Source organism: Aulonocara stuartgranti, assembly GCF_965226115.1.
Source record: "Aulonocara stuartgranti genome assembly, chromosome: 19".
In the NCBI taxonomy this organism is placed as follows: Eukaryota; Metazoa; Chordata; class Actinopteri; order Cichliformes; family Cichlidae; genus Aulonocara; species Aulonocara stuartgranti.
Window position 1 is genome coordinate 8,226,437 of NC_138955.1, and position 23,233 is coordinate 8,249,669.

The window sequence follows — 23,233 nt, forward strand, 5'->3', positions numbered from 1 at the left end:
AACATTTCAAAAGTTGGAAATTTGACTCTGAAGTTAAACAAGCCTTCTGTTTGTGTCACACTTTTTACACTTTCACTACAGCTTTGAGAAAGTCACTAACACAACCGTTTAGTTTCACCATTACCGGAGACAAGTTCTGAAAGATGACTCATGCATTTTAGATTTAAATAATTGTATTAAACTGCTTGGATGACGTTAGAGGAAGATGGTAATCACAACTAGAAGACACTGTCTTTCACAGTTAATACAAGATGATGCACTCTGCCATTATCACAATTAATACTTTGTGCTCTACATGTTAATACACTGGCTTCATGCTTGTCAAAACACAGCACCTTTTATGCAAGCCTACGCACCAGTCGCATCTTTACAAATCTTTGCAACTCTTTGCAGCTCTTTGCAGTCTTTGCCAACATGTCTAAACATGCTCGTACAGCCCACGTACTGAGTTCTTCTTATCTGTGTGTCACATGCAACGACACTCTTCCAGCATAACACTTGTGTACTTTTGTCTATTGCAGGGGTTTCGTTTTCACAGCTTGGGCCATCAGCCTTATTGGTTATGATGATATTGTAGTCAAAGAAGTAACTGCTGACAGTCCAAATGACACTGCTAAAAATACATTGAATTGAATAAGAAGCACAAGAATATTGTATGGGGAAACAGCTTAAACAGTTTAGCTGTAACTGGATTTTTAAGGTGACCAGTAAATGAAATCTCTCATGATATAATGTATCAATAAGTGCTAAGGGAATCAGCTATGAAAAGAAGCCCAAGTTCTAATAAATCAGATTTTTCTGTTTTTGTAAGGTTTTGTGTTTTTGTAGAAATGTTATAACATTTCTGTCTTTCTTCCATCATTATTTGCCTGACCACAAGAGGACGCGTCACAGTAATACGTAAAACATCTTACTTTAAGTGTTTGAGCAAAACAACTGACGCTTTTGTCTTCAGGAGAGGACAGGCACATGTGTAAGTACAATTTACAGAAATGGGATTTCGATGAGGCTGCACTAATGCATGCAGTTTGCAGCGGAACACAGTGGAGCAACATATTGCCTGGGAGGGGGGTAGAGAGTGATGGAGGTAGAGTGTGTGTGTGTGTGTGTGTGTGTGTGTGTGTGTGTGTGTGTGTGTGTGTGTGTGTGTGTGTAGGGGGGTGGGTTGGGGCTGAGATCACAGCTGGGAGAATGGTGTGCTAACCTTGCCAAAGCCTCAGCACATGACTCCCACCACTTGTCAAAATCACCATGTGTGCAATAATGTGATTACAGTCTGGATACTATTATGATTTAGAACAACAGCTTGTGTGGAATGGAAGAAACGCACTGCCCCATAGTGTGTGTGTGTGTGTGTGTGTGTGTGTGTGTGTGTGTGTGTGTGTAGGTGTGTGTGTGTGAGTTGGCGGTTAAGAGAGGGTCTGCAAGGGGAGAAATATGGGTAACAAGAATAAAGAAGGAATGCATTGGATGTGTGCCTGGACACCCTCCCTTTTTTCTTCCATCTATGCCCTTCAGGGGGACACTGGGTGGGTGTTTCAGGGTGACTGTTTGGGTCTTGTCACAGATTTACAAGTCAGGGGAACGCTTTATGTCATTTTCTCCTTCTCTGTAGCCCCTTGCACCATCCACAGTCCCCCTTCCTTTTATTCCAGGTTACACAATCATTGCACTGCACACAAGGGGTTGTCATCACAGGTGCAGCCGAGATTGGCCAGGATAAAGGAATGTTTCCAGCTCAAGATGTTTTTCCCCCTCTTTTTCTTTTTTCCTCAACCAGCTCCTTCCCTTCCCTTTCTTGTTTTCTCATTTCTGATATCCTGCGGTTTTTTCTATTATTCATGTTTGTTGTGACTTTTCACAAATAAAGGATTGCCCAAACTGGCCCATTGCCTCCTAATACATATCTCTATCTTGTTTTCTTTCCAAGCATAGTGGGGGGGGGGGGGGGGGTTTGCTTATTTTTTTGCCTTTTTGTTTGTTTGTTTTAAACCCTCAATGTTTGCCTTTATTCACCCTGATAAAGACAGGATTCTGTCCCCTCCAACTACCCTGTCCAGTCAGGAATAAACTCCTGCACCAGTCATCAGTGCGTGCCCCTTGGCTAACTCCTCATGAACAGTCAGGCAGCCAACAGAGCAGAGGCGTAATATCACCAATTTGCCAAAATCATGAATATGTGCATGTTTGTAATTATCCACGAAGGTCTTGCAGCTTCTGAGACACTGAGAATAGCGAGCCTCCTTTTTGGTGGTATAGCCTTGGCTACAAGGCCAGATGGAAAAGGGAGGGATGGAGGAAAGGAAGAAGGGAGGGAGTGAGGTAGGGAGGGGTGCAAAATGTAACCAAGCAGCCCAGCATGTAAGAAGCTGGACCTGATCCACACGATGCCAACCGGGCATGAAGGCAGCTCTAACGATTCCCTCCTATGCATCTGGAAGTGGGAGAGAGAGAACGAGTGAGGCCTAGACCCACAATGCCACCCATCTCGGAGCTCAGCAAAGGAAAACAAACGCCAGCGGTCACAGAAAGGGGATTTCCGGTTAGAGTCACCTAATACCTCCCTGGAATTTCAGAGGGTTGGAATCCAGAGTTGTGGAAGAGCCAGGCTGCTGTAAGCCACAAAGCAGCAATATAATTCCACTTTTAAGTTTCTCCTTTCCGCATTAAACTAGGCTTAGCATCAGGCTCAACATCTCCCTGTCTGGCAGCTTAACTCAGATGAAGGAAATAACAGTGGATTTCACTGACAAGAATACAAAGATAAAGTAAATTCTCGAGTTTTATAAAGGAACAAAAGCACAAAGCTTATGACTTCCCAGCTTTTTTTTTTTTTTAAATTTGTGCTTTTCTCAAGGCTGGATTCTTATTTGTAACAAGTTTGGGCATTTTGCTAATAAACTCCATGACAGGCACTTGGCACAATCTCCCTAATTACACTGGTGTGAACGAGGTCAGGTGCACAGTCTCAGCCACAACCCAGGTGACGTGATGTGTTTGATGTGTGTGAGCCCTGAGCTGACCAGGTGGTGTAGTTGCTGCTCATAAGCAGCATTGTTCAGTAACCCTGGTAGCGAGGCCCCTCATCCGGGACCTTGCCTTAATTCTTTCACCAAGTCTGTTTTCACAACAGATGTTGTTACAGAGACAAAACCCAGACTCCTAATAGAAATAGTTTCAAAAACTCCCCGTTGGCTTTTTAGGGAGAGAACCGACTGCGAGGCATGTGTAAGGTCGTGTGTGCTATGGGTTTTGGTCCAATTGGTTTTATGACCTCTTTTGTGTCTTGTGATGAAACATCTGTGCCGATTTGTGGACAGACTACAGCTGAGAGCACCGGGTGTATGCATGTCTCGTGTGTGCTAGGTGTGGCCAAAGCTGTTTACATCTTGGATCTGTGCTGTGTTCTCCCCAGAGTGGTTCATGTACTGTGAGCACTCCAGCGTCTAGTTTCTCTAAGCACTTCAGGCAGGGGTTTGTGCGCTTCAGTGTTCCTGTGATGAGTCAGCTGTGCAATGGAGTGTGCGACATTTATAAAAAATGTGATCGTGTGAGCACGCCGCCCTGGTCCTGCTCATCGTCCATGTGACCCTTTGCTCTGACACAGAATTGCGGTGTGAACGAGCAAGGTCATCGTGCGCTACAGGCTGATGGGAATTGAGGCATCTGTCTGCAGTGATGAATAGCAAGCACCTGCACTACTCACGGAAAGCAGAAAGACTGAGAGCTGGAGATGAAGGGAGGAAAGAAAGTAAATGTTCAGCTCTGAAATTGGCAACAAGAGACCTCACCTGCTATAAGGCATGGAGCAATAAAAAACAGCCTCCCTGCAAACCTCCCCTCCTGCCTCCCTGAGAGCTCGGGTCCACCCTCGCTATCATGCGCACAGATGGACGAAACACACACTCACACACACACACATACACACAGACAAACACACACCAGCTCAACCCGCTTTATTTGAGATGTTTGTCTTGCTAATGTGCAGTACCTCTGGGAGAATCAGAGTTAATGCAAGGAGACCACAAACTCTGCGCTCTGTGGTCTTAATAAAGACTAACCACTCGCCGAGCTTGGCCAGAACTGGAAAGGGAGTCCGAGGGGAGAGAACCAGAGAGAGAGAGGAGAGAGAAAATGAGTGTTGATGAAGCGAGAGAGAGAGTGCAGGAAGGGATAGAATGGGATGGCAAGAGAGAGAGGTCGGGGATTGTTTTACAAACAGAATTCCTTGAATTAATCACCCTGTTTGAACAGCTGGCCTCCTCAAGACAGGTCGTAACGGGATCCCTACATTGAAGTGCGGATTACAGACGCAGATTTGGCAGAAAAATATTAGCTGTCAAATGTTGCAGCCAAGAGGTGCGCGAGAAGGCCCCTGTTTCCTGGTGGTGAGAGAGCCACAGACAAGGGGGGTTGCTTAACATGGCTCCCCGAGGACTGAGGCTACTCGAGGCAATACATGAGCCCGCAGAGGGGTGGGCCGGGGAGCAGCAGTCGAGGCCAGCAATCATCCCCCAGGACTGAGACCAGTGCAGCAGTCTGGAAAGAAGGTTTAGTCTTAGTGTCAGGCTTCGATATGAGACTGTAAAATCAGGAGACCCCCATGTTAGCATTTATGTACAAGCTGCGTATAAACAACTGAGAGATGCTGTCGCGAGAGTGTGCAGTATCCTCGTGGTACGTATTTATTGTCAGTGTCCCTATAGACGGCTTCACATCATGATTAAGAATGCGGCTGTGAAACAGTTGGCTAGTGTTACTTTCTAAATAAATATATTTGTATGTAGGTCAGATTGTAGACAGGTCATTAGAGTTCTAACGGAAGGCTCTGCATTACATATATTCATAAATATTAACCAGTAAGCGCTCTGTATTAGTTCCTGCTCAAGGACATAAATGAATTTGTACAATATCATGTCGTTTAATTAATCATTAGTGACTGTATTCTGTCATGAAGGAAGTGCATTGGCATGACACTTTTGCCTAAAGTTAAGTATTTTGCTAAGCTTAGTGGACTTTTGCAAGCACATTGTTTAGTGAAAAATTTTAAGGGATTAAAGGGACATTGAAAAGTTTATATGTCAATCTATCTCCTTTTTTTAAGCGCTTCAATGCTAGATGAAGCAGTCCCATTAATGCAATCTGATCATGGCATTAGTGATACTGGGCTCAGAAACTGGCATATATCAAACACAAAGTGTTAATGTTGTAAAAATTCCATTTCTACTCAAACACAATATTTTCCTCACCCTAGCGTAGGTAGCTGGATGCAACAAACCTGATGAGTGAATTATAATGAAATTAAACCAAAAAAGGTGGCACAAAACACAAATCCAAATGGGATGCAAACCAAAGTCTTCATAAATTTGCAACTTATGCAACCATCACCCAGCCTCCTAATGCTGATTTTGTAGATCTCTAAAATGATGTCATTATCTTACCTGCATCAGTATTACAACCCACGTCGATGCAGCAGATGCCTCAAAGCACTGGTGACAAAAGATGCCCTGCGAGTAATGTGGGGTACTTTGTACACCACGATAGATGCACTGGGGTTTAGTATCTTTGAAAACAGAAGAGAAGTTTCTTACACATTTTCGCCTACTTCCAAGGCACACAGAGAGGAACAAGGATGTGAAAAAGTCAAAGCTCCAGCAACATTTGTAGTATATAGCAGAGTTATGTTAATTGACCTATGGCTTGTGGTGTAATATCTTTGACATGCAGATAGGAGGAGACAAAGATCGAACCTATGATTGGTACGCCACCCAAACCAAAGGTATGTGATTATGCCCTGGAACAAAAACGACTTCATTAATACACACTACTAGCATGCTGTAAATTGATTTTACGATGTTATTTCCTGGCCTATGGTTTACCAAGTCAAATTTCAAGAGAGTCAAAAATATTTTCACAAATGAACTCCAGACAGTGTTAGAAGAATCAAGCTGAAGCAGTCCAGACTTACATACACAGAACAGCGCGCAGCAGGAGATAGTCTGCTTCAGATACATTTTCAGAATGGGAAATATTGTGTTTTGTGTGGTCAAGATAATTTTAGACTTAAATATAGCAATGGAAACAATATATATGTCTAGCATACAACTAGCTTAAGATTCTCAAATAATGCACCCTTATACATTTTTATCCAAATTTTATCTGTTAAGCCCCAAAATAACCCTACTCGTCTAATTCACTGGGGTGAGAGTATTCTGTGCAGGAGGTAGGACACACAGATCCAGTCAGAGTCACAGGACAGTAAGCCATGCCATAGGCTCAGCTGTACAATACAGAGATAAGTCTGAGCTCAATGGTTTAATCAGCTATGTCAGACATTTGCGTTCTACCACATTTTAAATTGATGCCTGAAGACAAAGTCATGGATTTATGTTCAAAACCAGGGTCTTTTAAAAGTTATGGTGGATGGTATTGATTCTGCTATAACCAGGGGAGGCTAAAAGCTCTTTTCTTGGCAGATTTTTCTTTCACATATGGGACCTTCTGTAAGAAAAAAGAAATTCCCCTACTGCCTCTTCGTCCTCTGTTTCTCTATATCAGTTTTTATGTTCCCTTTTCCATCTTTGCACCCTCCCTCTGTCTTTGCCTGAATATCTCATTCCATCCCGTCGGCGAACGAAGGGAAAAGGGAGTCATGTTAGCTCAGGTGCTTGATTGTCAGAGCTCTCACTTACGCTGTATTTATGTGGAGGGTAAGGTGGAAACAAATGTTCACTGACCACACACGCAGGCACGGCACAGCATACTCACACTTAACCAAGATTTGTCACTGTAATTGTGCATACGGCAATATTATTCTCAGACCTTCCACGCTACCTCCTCTCTGCTTTCTCTCATGACCATGATGTAATTACCAAGGAACTTAATTAGTCATTGAGAGACGTGGAGCAGGCACAGCTTGGAAATGGGATTTACCATTTCATGCGTCTAAATCTGAATCATTTCCTTTGTTATATGATGAATGCCAGTCACAACAACAACAATAATTTGTAGAAGTAAAAGCTGTTTCCTATTTTACTGTGGGGCTGCATATACACTAGAGAAAGTTAAGGCCTGCCTTAAACATCTGTCCAGCTTTCCTTTGAGAGCCCCATAAAATTTCACCACCGAGTGTTATGGTGATTTTTCCGGGTTTTTCTATGTATCCCAATAGGGAGGCGGCAGCTTGCTCAGTGAACTGAGCTCAGTTCAAAGCACAGAGAGGAGCTTGAGGAGTGTAGAGGAAGATGATGTATTGCAAAGTGGACCACCAGGCCTACTGCTTCAGTGTAACCCTTCTGTGCCTGTGAACTTGTGTGTCTACATCTGCAAATACACCTTCTCCCATGACACACACATGCAAACACGCATACAATAATAATTAATACTCTTGCTTAAACATCCTAAACATCCACTATAGAAGATGAATTAGCCTCTATAACAACCTGCTCATTATTGCAGCGGCATTTTTATACTTTAATTGTCGTTCGAGAAATTTTATAATCTGGCGAAGATTAGAGGCAGCTAAACAGAATCCAATTTAGGGCGGAGAGTTACATTATGTTGTTCATATAAACATTAAACATATCCAGGAACCTGTTGCAGAATGTGTTCAACTGTATTGGATCAACATCTGAGACTATCATTAAATGCATTTTTTTTTATATAATTGGGTTGGAGTGGGTGGAAAGATGTATACTAGCGATGTTAGAAGACACTACTTTATAACACATTTATGAACCAAACACACACCAGTACTCCTCTCTTCGTTGTAAAACAGAAATACAGAAAATCATTCATCAGCCATCAGACTTTTTAATTCTCTAAATTAAATGGTTGGATGCTGTCAGACATATAAAAAATAAAGATAATCTCATGTACTGTATAAAATCATTTGAACATCATTATATTTCAGGCTGAGCTGGAACTAGGGGTAATTTTGTTGTTTTCATATGTTACAAACTGAATTTCATGTGTTCTTGTGGTGTTTCCCCACTTAGGAAAATGTAGTTTAATGTGATGTAATACTTTATACTTGTTTTCTTCCTTTACTTGGAATATACACCCATAGGGTTTAAAAGGAAACAGTGATGTACTGGAAAAAATGGAAACTGGAACAAACTGAGAGAAAAACAATGAGATGAGTAACTTGAAGGACAGGGATGCTTTACTATGGAGTAGCAAGCAAGACACAACAAGGGCTTCTCCACCAAGTACAAATTCATGTATCACTTGGGGATCAAATACTTAATTTACTCAATGACAAACTGACTAACATATTAGAAATTGTTCATTTCTTCGTAAGTGAGCAAACCAAACTAATTCTGAAGGTCTTCAAATAATTGTCTCCCCCACTATAGCTTCCATCCATCCATTTTTTTAATTGCTTATCCATTTTAGGGTCATGAGAGTGCTGGAGCCTATCCTAGCTCTCATAGGGTGAATAGAGTACACCCAGGACAGGGTGCCTGTCTATCATAGAGAACCAGACAGTCATTCATGCTTGCACTCACAACTACTGGCAATTTAGAATCCCCAGTTAACCAAATAAGCATGTCTTTGGACTGTGGAGCAAACCCACACAGGCACAGAATATGCAAACTCCACACAGACAGGCCCCAGACTGTTGATGGATATGAAGTCAGGACCTGTTCACTGTGAGGCATCAGTAATAGGCAAACTGTCCCACTGTGCCACCCTCTATTTACATCAATATTGATATTAGTTGTTTTAATCTGTTTATTTTCTTTGACAATGTTACAAAAACTCAGCAGTGAAGTGACCACTCAATGCAACATCACACCCAATTCCCAGGTGCTTTCATGAGACTGTGGTCTCCACCTTCCTGTTTAGAGTCTTGTGTCTGCATGTTCTCATATTCTGTGACCATGCATATTCTTGACCTATTTGCATATTGTTACAGCAGGACCTGTTTTCCCACAAGAGCGAGAGTTCACATCTGTGAGCTCTTGTACGTGCTCGTGTCAGAGGAACGTGTATATTAATGTTTGTTTGTGCATTTGTGTTACGTTAGCTGGATTAGCGCAGCCCATTTGCATCATCGGAGAATGTGCATGTGTTGAATGTCTGTTATCTTCTTTTTTTTTTCTTTTTCCCCTCTAAGCACTTGCTTGTGTGTCTAATCTAAATGGATACAGTCACATAATGAAAGAGTTCTATACGTAAGCAAATACTTTATGTGAAGTATAACACAGATAGCAAGAGGCTGAGGGGGAATATGAGATACAAAAAAGAAATCAAAACAAGACAAAAAGACTAAAAGGTGTGAGAAAATTACTTTGGTGGCGCATCTGGGAGACTTGAGGTGCTCCCACGTCCCTCTGGTCTCTCCCTCGGACGACCCTGCTCACCTCTGTCTGCGCTGAGAGAAAGGAAACGGACGAAGGATTTACTGTTGGGTCCTGACTTGTACACATTCCTGGTGTTGTTTTTCTCCCCTCGGCCCCTCGGCCATACCAAAGGCCTCTAAAACAACAGGCTGTCAGGTTGTGACAGCTGGCTTCAAACAGCTCCTACAGCAGCCCTGCACCCAGGTTCCCAGCCGCATTTGTATCTGTGTGTGTGTGCGGATGGTTATGTGCCTGAGCGTGTGTGCGTTGGTGGTTAAGTGTTTGTTTGGTCTGTACATGTAGATGTATAGCTGCTTGTGTTGGTGGCTGTGTGTATCTACCACTTTGAGATAAGTAGGCCTTCACTCGCTGAGACTTAACATTTAAACCTCTTTGGTGTGGGTGTGTGTCATATCCTCACACACACACACACACGCACACACACACAGCCAGGTGGCAGAGTGGCTTTGAAGCACTATGAGCCTTCTTATGATATTCCTGGCTATCCAGGTGTGTGTGGGCTGGCCCGCCTGTCTCAGTCAGAGAAGGCCCTTTTTGTCTGCGCTTTGTCAAGCAGGAGAGGACCATTGATCCCCATGACCCCCTCCCCTGCAGAGAAGTACCACACCTCACGATACCAAGATGCTCCCATGCAGCCTCAGACGTGGGAGCATGCAAAACCCAAGATTGTCTGGAGGATGGAGGTGTTTTGTATGTGTGTGTGTGCTGGGGAGCAGAGGCTAGTACAGAAGGTGTGGGCAAGGATATGGGCTCCTTTAGGTGAGCAAGAGCAGTTCTTAATACTAATGGATTAATTGTTTGTACTCCACAGATGCTCATGGTCCACACTCAAATGTGGCTTTTCATTAGTAGGGAAGGATTAAAATTTTTGGCTAAAAATTGGCAGGCAGGAGATGTTTTTAGTGGGTTGAGAAGACAGCCTAACAGAGGAAAATGTAACACTGAGTTAACTTATCGTCGATCCATTTACAGTATGTGCTTTAAATAAGTCAGTGATGTGGTGCTTGTCCTACAGGCTAGCGCCTCAAATTTATACCAAAAATCTTAGGATGCCGAGTAAATTGTAAATAAAAACCAAAAGCAATGATTTGCAAATCTCATAAGTACATATTTTATTAACAGTATATCACATGAAACATTGTTTGATTAGAGAAATTGTATAACTTGTGAAAAAATATTAGCTCATTTTGAAGCAACATGTCTGAAAACAGTTTAGTTCTACTTACTTTCCACACGGCTGAAAAAGTAAGTAGTACTAAAAGGAAACACCTGGTGGAACATTTTACAACTAATTAGGTTCATTGCAACAGGTCTGTAACATATTTGGGTACAAAAGAGCATCTTAGACAGTTTCTCAGAAATGAAGATGGGCAGAGGTTCACGGATTAGCAAGACAAATGACTCTAGAAGTTGTGGAACATTTTCAGAATAATGTTCATTAATGTAAAATTAAAAGACTGAATATTTCATCTGCTACAGTACATTCAATCATCAAGAGATTCCTCAAATCTGGAGAGATTTTTTGTGTATAAAAGACAAGCCCGTGATCGTCAGAACTATGCGTGGTGCTGCTTTAAAAACAGGCCTGATTCTGTCATGCAAATCATTGCATGGGTTCAGGAACACTTCCAGTTCTTTGCAGGTTAAAACTATCATGCAAAGACAAAGTCATGAAAAGAATATGGTCCAGAAACACTGCTGTCTTCTCTGGCCTAAGCTCGTTGAAAATGGACTAAGGAAACTCTTCTGTGCTCAGATGAATAGGGATTGAAATTCTTTGGGGTAAACTTGGATGCTGTATCCTCTGAACTAAAGAGCAGATGATCTATCCAACTTGTTATCAGGTTCAGTTCAAAAGCCCGCATCACTGATGGTATAGGGGTCCATCTGTGCCTATGGAATTGGCAACTTTTTTTTTGGAAAGGTACCTTCATTGGTGAAGTCATGGAATGCCCTGCATATTTTAGCAATATATTCTGTACCTTTACTTATATCGGCCGAGAACAGAACAACGTTCCCATTCTTTCAAACCTCCTGCAATTACTTGCCACAGTCTGGGTGAGGCAGACTGTAAGAATGGTAAATGGACTAGTTCTTATATAGCACTTTTCCACTCTTCTGAGCACTCAAAGCGCTTTACACAACTTGTGCATTCACCCATTCGCACAAGCACAACTGACATTCACACTCCGATGAATGCATCGGAGAGCAATTTCGGGTTAGTATCTTGCCCAAGGATATTTGGCATGCAGACTAGGGGAAGCCGGGAATCGAACCACCAACCTTCCGATCAGTAGATGACCTGCTCTACCACCTGAGCTACAGCCACCCATGTACTTGCCACAGTCTGGGTGAGGCAGACTGTAAGAAGTGAAGAAGGTGGACCCAAGTGCAGACACGCAAAATAACAAAACGTAATATTAACTGAAAACAAGCCGTTTATTAGAGGCTGGATTAAGAGATACAAAACAAAGGCAAAGGCAAAACTAAATCATAACCTAAACTGGGTGAACTAAACATAACAGAACCCTGAAACATAGTGATGTGACGTTCTGTATCGAGGCTTCGAAGCGTGTGTCGAGTAATGGAGGGGGCGTTTCCGCGAAGCGCGTATCGAGGCTTGCTTCATTTATGGGAGGAGCTGAAAATGATGACGTCCGAAGCCTCGCTGCCCGGCTGTACCACGTGACTGGTTCAGGAAGCGGTTCGAACTTTGCCGCAAATAATCATTTTCCATACTGCCAGCATAAATATACACAGTATACTGCCATCACTACAATATAGATGTTTTACACACTCCTTTTGTTGTTGACATTTACAGGCTGTGTGCAAAATGCCACACTCTTCAAATTCATGCCAACTAATATTTTTACGTCCAGTAGGTGTCCTGCTAGAGCAAAAGAAGCTTCAAGAAGCTTTGCGTTGGGGTGAACCAATTGGATGAAAAGCTTCAGTGCTTCATGAGGCTTCATCTGCCCATCACTACTGAAACATGGACACCTGGCATAAATTCATAATGATGGAGACAAGATAGCATAACAGACGCGCTGACACGTAATGAATGAACACACACAGACTAAAAGCACACAGCAGGTGATCAGGGGAAGTGGAAACACACGGGGAAACAGCTGACACAAATGAACATAACAATGTCACAGTGGAAGAGTAAAACTAAACACAATGAACACAGGATCACAAGACCTCTTCAAAATAAAACAGGAAACATAATGAGACACAGATATGACAACATGAACTTGACAACACAAGACATGCAGACATGAAACACATGAAGGGCAAGGGAGACTTAACATAGGGGTAGGAAGACACAAGGGGAAGCTAATAACAAAGAGCTATAATGACAACCTAGGCATGATAGAAATAAACTTAGGAAACCTAAAGGACTTAAACATAAACTAAAAGTCAAAACACTGGGGCAAAATGGCCCAGGATCGTGACACTACCCTTCACATTCCCTTCACGTGAGCCTTTCTCAACTTTTTAGAGATGTGTTCCTGCAATCATGTTCTGAGTTTAAACATTTGATGTTTTCTATATTCTTGTCACGGTCCTGGGTCGGTGACCCAGTGTTTTGAGTTGTGCATTCTTATTGAATTTTGATTTTGTATTGATTTAGTATTTATCATTTCTAGTCTTTTGGTTTCAATGTTAGCGTTCTCAGTATTCTGGTTTATGTCTCTGTGTTCCATGGTTGCTCTGTATCCCCTTGTCAAGTCCACGTCTATGTGTTATGTTTCCTGTTTTACTTTGTAAGTCTGTGTTTCATGTCTAGTTTGGCTTCCCCTGTTCGCATTGTGTTTGATTACTCCCAGGTGTGCTCACCTCCTGTGTCCCATTCCCTCGTTATCCCTCCGTGTATTTTAGCCCTGTGTTTCTCTCAGTCAGTGTTGTGTCATCCCCTCTCCATATTGTGTGTGTGTCTCCTTCTGTGCTCCCTGAGAGCGCCATCCCTAGTTTCCAGGTTTCCCAGTGTTTTTGTTATTCGTTCCCAGTTTCTAGTTTTGGTATTGTTTTTGCAAGTTTTTGTTTTGTAAAATATGCTACTGCAATAAAGAAGCCTCTTTAAGTTTATTCCTCTGTTGAGTGTTTTGCGTTTGGGTCCCACATCCTGCCTGCCACACAGCCGTACCTTGACAGATCTCTTGTAAATAAAATATGGGTTTACGAGATTTGTAAAGCATTGCATTGTGTTTTTGTTTGTTCAATGTTATTGTTCAGTACCTTTGATGATCACATGCAGGTATTTTCTTCATGTTTCCTGCACCACTATACTGAGTCTTGAAGAAAAAAAAAACTATCATAGCTCTTTTTAATATTACACCTCCAGTTTAAACCAGTTCAAAAGTCAAGAAAATGTTTTTTCTTAAGAAGCCAAATGGCTTTGGATGTTTCTTAGTGCCAGAAACCAAGCCATTTTAATTTCACTTGGCCTGCTTTTGAAAAAATCTCAAGGATGTGGTAAACACTCAAGATTAGTCATCACAGTGGTGCACCCCATGCCTCAATCCGATGCCCTCTTTTATTTTTTTATATGCTTCTGCTAGAATTTGTCTTTAGAAATCCTGTATCTGTTATAATTTCTAAGACACACTGCTGTACCTCAGTGAGAAGAAGCAAACAGACATTTCCTATATGTAATCATGTACGAGAAGAAGCTTAAAAAACAACTAAGTACATTCCATGATTCAATAGCTTGTAAAACATCCTTTGCCACTGAGAACTTATTTTCTGCATGACTTTATAAGTCATTCACGTGTTTAAAAATGGAGGACTGTCTGTGGTGTGACACCATATGGCCATTGCTAGCGAGCATGACTGCATGCAGTGAAGTGAATGAACATTTTAACCACTCGATTTCTAATTGCATTCAAATACGGGAAGTTTTGGTGGGGAACCCGCTAAGATAGGTAGTCTCCTAAATATAAGCGATTAAAACAGAAGAGCAAGCAAAAGGGAGAAAAGGGAAGTGACTTCGTTTTTGTCTGAAGCTTTCAGCTGCATCACATGGTTTTGATCAGCAGATGAATGTTGCTCAACTGCTTTGGAACTTTCCAGAATGAATTATTGCATTATTAATTGATAAGTCCAAAGCCAAAATGAACTACTCAAGTTCTAAATATGTTCAGAATAACGAGGTAATTCAAACTGCTGACGAAGACCATATGATAAATGGGTCTTAAGGGAAGATTGTTTTGCTGTTGTTTTAATGGTCTGCAATGAACTGGCAATGTCACAGGCAGCATGTTTACTTTGTTAATAGTTTAGTGTTGCACAAAAGTGGCATCTGTGAGAAATGTTTTCAACTTTTCCTGGTTAAACTACTTCACTGCTCCAAAAAGACTGTGTTTTTTTCTCACCATCACACTGTGGCAGCGTATATGCACCTTTGGTGCATTCAGGTTTGTCTCTTACTGGCCATTAAGTTGTGAGTGATTTTATGGCTCTTCTGTAGTTCTCTGTTTTCACAAAGGAAAATCATATATTAACTTGCTCCCTTGTCCGCAGAGGGGTCAAAGTCCCAGATCAGCCACAGATCAGCTTGCCTGGAGCTGAATAGGAGTTTGTGTCTTGCTCATTGACACTTCAGCAGGGCATTTAAAGTTCAGACAAGAAAAAAAAGAGTACTCTTAAGTGTTTTCTGTGGTGATTTTATGTTAAAATGTGTTTAGAGCACCGAAGTGCACTTTGGAAACTATAATGTGGAATTTAAAAACAGTCCTTCAGGCCCGTCTCTCATCTGAACGGTACTTTAGGCTCAATGCCACAGTGCAGAGCGAAGGCACAATGGGAGACATCACAGAGTCACGGCCTGTAAATGTTAGCTTTAGTTTCTTTTACATCAACAATTTACCCATCTCTAATTGGAACATGGCCCACCTTCCTCTTCTTTCTATCTAAACACATAGACATGTACACGAATAAGCACACGTGCATTCACTCATCTAGATATACGCTGCACCATGCGCGCACACACAACCGGTGGAGTTATGGGAACATCTGGAGGAGCTCATCCAATGCACAGACAAACGTTTCCTGGAGAGCACCAAAAGAACCATCAAGGCGTCTTCAAACGGCCCGCCGCTGCTAACACAAACACGCTCACAAAGCTACACACACACACATACACCTCTTGGCTGCCGAGGTAAAGGTCATATCAGATGAACCAAGGGAACAAAAAGCATCTCTTTGCACTGTGTGATATTGCAGCACTTTAGGTTAACTCTCCAAGCACAAGGGCTAGCTTTCTTCTCCACCAGGGTCCCATATACACATCCTCATGCATGCTTCTCTGTCAGGGTCTCAGACCCAATAGGATACAGACCGTGAGGTATGAGGTGCATCTTGTGAAACACTATGAGTATGTCAGGGTCGGTCAGTCTGGCCTCTGACAAGCTCCTATACGACACCTCGTGTGTAGCGGGGAGGGATAACCGTTGTGCTGCATGTGGATCCCTGATAATAGTAGCTGCTTATCACACATCCACATACAGCATGGAGTAGATTACAATATATGTTTACTCTCCGTTTGTTCTGGAAATTTTTCTTCAGTTCGCCAAACACCAAGGATAAAATGTAAAAAACAGACAAGCAATAAGTAAAAAGCAAGCATGTTCAGTGTGACACTAGACATTTAAACAGTTTCTGTAAATGTCTGCGGCTTAAAGTTCTAAAACTCCTCATCAGTTGCCAAAATTTCCCATTGATACAGTAAAACCTGAGCTGCTAGTGAGCTAGTCAAGTGTAGTTATTTTGGTCATTTAAAGTCTGACTTGTCATAGGGATTGAGAACCAGACAAACAGACTTAAGCTTTCACTTTAACCACCACAGCCACATGGTTGCTGGCTGTGCTGTAGAATTGGGCTTTTAAAAGTAATTCAATCAAGTGCTTTCTAAACCTAAACTCACTTTAATCATCTTATTCTCTCGTCCCATTTTTTCCATCTGTCTGTGAGACACGGCAGAGAAGCACAGTTTATCATTATCACCCCCTCTCACCTGAGACCTCACCTCTTGTCTCCCCATTTCGCTCTACTTCCTGACACCCCCCACCACCGTCCACCCCTTTGGGCCCTTTCACCCTTTCTCTCCCCTGCCACTACCCATCTCTTCACACATTCTCTCCTCCCCTCTCTCCCCCTCTTCACCTCGCTACCACCTAGTGAGCACATTTCCTTACTCCCTCCCTGCCAACAAAGGGGAAAAAAAGCTTCTACTCATTAGCGGATGACCCTTGCCCCTAGGCCACATTTTAAGAGGCTCTACTTGACTCCTGACATGGCCGTCAGCAATCAAAACACGCACACATAGACCTGGAAAAACGAGGGGAAAGGCCAGCGTGTATTGATGCTTTCCCTGATGTGTGTGTGACAGCAGTCTGACAGCAGACAGACAGGTTCATGAACTACCGCACAAGCTCTGCGGTGGTTCCCCTGTCCCCAGGCTGGACTGAGGAGAAGGTTACCTACAATGGAGATGGATCACTCCCTCTCTCTTTGCTCCCCGTGTGGCTCGTTTGCAGGAGCCCCATTAGCTTTATCACCGATCTGTGTGTTTACTCATTGGGAAAGGTGAAGGGTTTAAGCCTAGCATGTCAAAGTCGGTGTGTAATGTTGTCGATACTTTTGTAATTGCTCACAGAAGTTGGATGGTGTAAGCTTGTTTAAGATCGGATGTGTTTGTGTTTCTAATTTCACAGACAGGATGCAAACACACACATATGCTGTTAATCGCGCTGTTGTTCTCTCTCCCTTTACCACGCACACACATTCTTCTAGACCTGGAAAAAAGAGTGCGATTTTGAAACCTTCTTTGCATGATTGTGATCACAAAATTTTGCTAAGTAACAGCAAATCAGCAGCAGTGTGCGAGCTAGCCTGAGGATTCTCCTGTGCAGGTCAGTCCTTTAATGACAAAGCTGACAGCATATTCCCAAAGGCTGGGTGCTGCTCCTACAGTAATAGCCCTTCATTGTTGACAGATTCATGTACTCCCCTCGTTTGATGTGGCTCTCTCCTCCTGCTTTAACCTCTGTTTGTCTGCTTTTGGAAGCTTTTTTTTTTTCAAGGAAAACTTGGCTTTTCAAAGGACAGCAACCAAGCAATTAAAGTCTTCTTTTACCGGTTTTACTGTGTGGTAATGAGACGTACCTCTCTGTGTCGCTGACACTAATATAGGCATGTCTGCTCTTAATATGGCAACAGGGCTGGCATTGTACCAGCATATAATTTTTCAGCTATAGTGGAATCAATAACTGTGTTTTGCAGCACTTTAAGAGAGTTTAGATGTTTAGATCTGAAGCAGAATTATGGTCATGTAAATATTTATATCCAAATTCATAAACATCAGGCTGCAACATCACCTAAACTAAGTCATTGGTATTATAGTGAAATCTGGAGATGAATAGAAATATTGAAGCATTTAAGTCATTCAGAGTGTTTTGAGGTGAAACTTTGAAGATCAGGGTTGGTTTTCAGCCCTGAACTGTGAAGAAATCCTAGCTGAGGCCTGTGTACGTCAGTCCACAACTCTAACTCTGTATTTGGTTTATTTTCAGCCTATGTGTCGATGTTTAACACGAAAGACTGCAATATCCAAGCACTGAGCAGCACCAGCGACATGTGGCCACCAGACTCCTTCGCTCTTTCTTTCACTCCTCCCCACCCTGTGCTGCTCCTGCTGTTCCACTGAAAACACTGTGTCCCATGGCATGAGCAAACATGTTTGGCCATCTTTCCTGTGAACCGGGAGAGTGACTCCCCTCTTTGCAAAGCCCAGAAGACATCCTGACCGCCTCTCAGTGTAACTCAGAACTTGTGAGACAACAAACCTTGATGATGGCTTTGGGTGACCTTTTAAAGGTATTTTAACAACCCAATGTACCCACTATTGAAATATTTGGTGGGGTAGGGTAATTTTGCCTGTGTGAAGTGGGGAAAACAGCTAATCCTGTTTGAATAGGCTACCCTAGTGTTTGAAGTCATTATGGCTCGCAACAGGGCAATGAAAGTCACCAACCAGGATCAATCATGTAGTGCCACAAATCAAGAACACACCAAAGCTGAATCACAGATAGGACTGTAACAACGCTATGCTTCTGGATGGTTGTTCTCTCCTGCATAATAAGCATATAACTTTTACAGTTTTAAAATTTAGTTTAGTTTTTTTTTTTGTCTTATTGTCCTACAGATCCAGATGCAGAGAAAGATGATTTGACTTTTACAGCCTTGTTGTTTTTGTTTTTGAGGTCACCGTGCCGGAGCCTTGCCTCACTTTCATCCTACATCTAGATTTAAAAGTGTCCACCAGAAGATTGCTTTGCAAACATGGCTATTTACTCGAAAATCCAAAATAGCCAGGGTACAGACACTGTGAAGTTGTTGTGAAAAGATTTCTTTTTAATTGACAGATTTTTTTTCCTTTCCCCAAATGCAGCAGTTCTTGAACTTTTCCTGGCAAGCTCCACCTCAGAAGCAGGAACAATTTCACGAGCCATACGCCACAATTTTAAAGTTTTTTTTTCTCTTTACATTTATTAGGATTTTTTTTTTAAAGAATCCAGTTGAACTTTTCTGGAGAAAAGGTCTGCATGATCGCATCGGTAAACTTTATTTAATAAAAATCCATTTTTATTTAGCTCCTTAATTTTCCCACTAGTAATCCACCACCTGCAGGGGCACCATATAATGAACCATTGCTAGAGCTGAGCAGATCTATCTAAATATCGATAGCATTGATACTGACGCTGGTATTGGTATCAGACTGATATCAAATTGACCTTAAAAATATATCTTAAAGGACTATTAAAAAATATCAGAACCTTTTTGTTCTTACTGTCGCATGCATTTTTGTGGTCTATAGAAAGAGCCAGGCACATTTACATTTAAGGTCTAAAAATGAAACAATTTCAAAATATATGACAAACTGAAAGGTGTTTCTTCTTTTGTTAACTTCCTTATTATTATAGAAAGTAAAAATCACAGTGATTTAGTGGTTATTGTGTTCAGAATTTGCAAATTGGATTATGATTCATCTCATAAATCATGAGACACTGCTCTGCCCTACAAAAGCTGCATTTAAAGCTTAAAAGTATTGGTATCAATATTGGTATAGTCAATACTGGCCCTGTGTTTACTTAGTATCGCTTAGGACTGGTGTCTGAAATAATATGCGCTCCAGCCCTGCCATGTAAAGATGAAACTGGGTAAAATATATATATATAAATATTTATGTCAGCAATCAATGTGAATTAAAGATCTATTAAAGACCAAATCTCATGGGGGAAAGCCTACATAATCTCTGCTTTGTGTTTGCTTTGGTCGGTCTCCCATGGTTCTCTCTCACGGACGATTGTGTCACACAAACGCGCCACAGCTCTGAGACCAGGTGATGACAGCATTATGGTAGTTAGATCCCTAAAGGGTTATAATAAGTGTGTTAAAACATTATATAGTGCTCGGCGGCTTAAGAAGCGAGCAACAGCTCTTTCACCTGCCCTGCTATCCGCTCTATCTGGAAGCAGCAGACTCCCATGGATGTGTGAGGTCTTCATTTGTCTCCCTAAGCACTGATAGCGGAATACAGTAAACATCTGAGAGAGTTATTGCTGGGATTGGATTAATTACATGCAATCTTGAGTTTCTGCAATGCATCTTTTGTTCCCAGACAAGTCACACAACATTAACAAGCTGTCAAGCTGTGAATTGAAATGGTTTGTCTCAGCGACTTGTTTTGAGCGCCCGTGTGCGTGTGTGTGTGTGTGTGTGTGTGTGTGTGTGTGTGTGTGTGTGTGTGTGTGTGTGTTTCTTTACCTCACCGTTTACCCCACTAAAGAATACACGTCTTAATGGTGTGAGCGACACACATAATCATGTGTTATAATTTTCATATACATCCACCGAGCTCAGTTTGTGAATAAGATGAAAAAGAGAAGTGAGGTGGGATGGGATGGAGGGTGGGGGGGGTAATGGAGCTTGACTAAACCAAGTGCTTGTACATAAATTGACATGTGCAATTAGGGAGATGTACACAGTCCCCCTGGTCTGTTTAAGATCTGGAATAGTTTCCTAACAGTTTCAAGATGCCCTGTTTTGGCTTTGGTTTCAAACCTAAATCGGGTTTGACCTTGCTGAATAATGGTGCCGGTGAAGTTCCTTCTGTTCTCTTTGGCCGAAGTCCAATTCCACTGCGTACATGACGGCAAATACAGAGCAAGGTTTGGCCTCGCTGGAATGTGACAAATGGTGAAAGAAATTCTGACCTGAGCTTGAAATTCCTAACACTGGATTTTGCAAGGTGGTTATAAACACTTTTGGTTTTGGTTTCCTGTTTATATGGTGAATAGAGGTTGGAGGGGGCACTAAAACTGTTGGAGCTGAGGGTTTAGCTTGCATGCTCGCACACTCAGTCTGGAACCTCTCAAAATGAAATGCTTTGGGAAACTCTTGCTGTTTTCTCTTCTCTCTCTCTCTCCTTTTTTTTCTTTGTCTGGCTTTTTCTTGGCTTCTGCTTTTCTTTCTCTGTAAACCAACACACGTTCTGGTAAGTTACCTGACCTTTATCTACATTTCACACAGGATAAAATAGCAGATTGTAATAACAGAGTGGCACATCAAGGGTTAAAGACAGCTGCCAACATCTGTAGCTGTGGCTAGCTTTTAATTGTGAGGCCCAGCAAGTGAGCGAGCAGCATGGTGGAGAGGGGGCCGGCAGGCCGCATATTTCAGTGTTCACAGACCAGCTTTCTTTTTGCAGGACATGTGGACTCAATGACGGCGTCCAGGGGTGTACTCTGCTCCTATGAAATATTAAATGTTCTCGGCCCCTAAGTGCAGACAGACCACCTGCAAGCGGTGTGGCGTGCGGCAAGCCCGGTGATCAGATGTCCCTAAGCAACACACATGCACAAACACACATGAATGAATAAGAAAAAATTACAAGCACTCATATTCCCAAACAGGGTACAACATACAGGAATGCACATGCTTACACTAATGGATGTAAACACATATTTTTTTAAAAAGAAAGGGGATAAAAAGCAATGTGAAAATGGAAACTGTCAGGCTGATGTATGGAGGAGAGATTTATTCTGCAAAAACATGTTTCCTGGCTGTAACACACAGAACTGCTGCGCATTCTTGAGACTGAGAAATATGTCTTTACTGTGCTTCTCCAGTAGGTTTCTGTTCAAAGCTGTGCTCAATGTCAGCAAAGGCAGAGAACCATGATGATGAAAAAGAGAACGAAAATAAATAAAAGAAGACCATGACAGATGCAGCATTACTTGGTATGATCATAGTCCAAGAAGAAACCTAAGCCTACTTTGAAAAGCAGCCAGGAACACAACGGGTGCTTGTTGACTGCCGTCCCCTTCAGGGCCTCGTTCATTTACACATTGTGCAGTTGGTCCTCGGCCTCCCCTCTGCTCCACCGAGACATCCATGCCTGGCCAGATGTACAACTGTTTTTGTGAAGCCATGAAAAAAAAGCAGCTGGTGAGCACATCTGCAAATTGAACAGTGGGGGTCGCCATTCTCTTGATTCTGTGCTTTTTCAGTGAGGGAAAGGATTGCTTTAGACACACTATCCATTCTACTGTGTATTTGGACTGTTCACATTATCAGATTTAACTTTTCATGGTTGTGAGATAAGTTAATGTAATTAATCCTAAAATCATTTACAATTAACTAGTCATCAATTATAATTAACCAGTATCAGGGCTAGGAGAGGCATTGATGCACAAATAGAAGCGGGTCTTTTTGTTTCATGCAGTGTGGTTGCAAAATAAATCATGTATTCAAACACTGTGCTTTATGCTGACAAACAGTGCAAAGCTCACTTCACAGACACATCATTTCTAACCTATTCATTTGCAGCATCGTAAATATTTTCCTTAACCTTTTTTGTCACAGTTACTTTGATAGGTCAGGTTTTTTATTTCTATATTTAGAAATCAATTTTTTTTTTACAGAAAAAAGGCATAAGGGCTGTAATAAAGGGGGGGAAAAGAGGTATTGAGTGCTAAACTTTGAGGACAATTAACATAAATAATATTTTTTATATTTCTATTTTATAAACTCAAATTAAATGTGTTATCCTAAAAAAGTAACTATAAACTGATTATGTTTGTTTTACAGCACAGCATCCAGTTTTACTTGTGAATGCGGTAACATCTTACAGTTATAGTTTCATGCAGTTATTGAGAGGGCTGTAAAACAAATCACTTTAGTTTAAATTAGTTCATGCAATTACTAAATATGAGTTTAACCTGGCTAGCAGCATTTTCCTGTTGGCTGCCACCCATCTTGTTCAGTCCCTTCTCGGAAACTTCTTTGACACTGGTGACATCATGTGGGCATTTGGTGTCAGTGAATCTTAAATCTTGCATATGTTGTTTCTTGATGTCTTGTTAGGGGATGCCAAACTCAGTGCTGCCCATGACATCATGTGACAGTGATGTGATGATGTAACTGGCTGAGTCACTCATACCCAAGGTAGCTGCTAATGGTATATAAATATAAAGGATGGCAAAGAACCAAGTGAAAATACCTGTTTATATTTGTAACAATATGCTGCAATGACATCAGTGGCAAATGCTGCTAACTTTAGCTCCAGCCTATTCAAGGGTGTGAATGTTAAAGTCCTTTACTATGCAGGGGCTTTAAATAAAATATAACTGCGGTGAGATATGCAGCCCTTCCAACACCCACACAGTGCCCACAGTGCAGGGGCTTAAAACTACATGGACACATTGTTGAACAGCTTTGTGCTTGCACCACAGGAGTTCATACCCAGAGGAGCTATATTGTAATGCTCAGCTTTCTATCTGTTGCTGAGGCATTACCTTTTA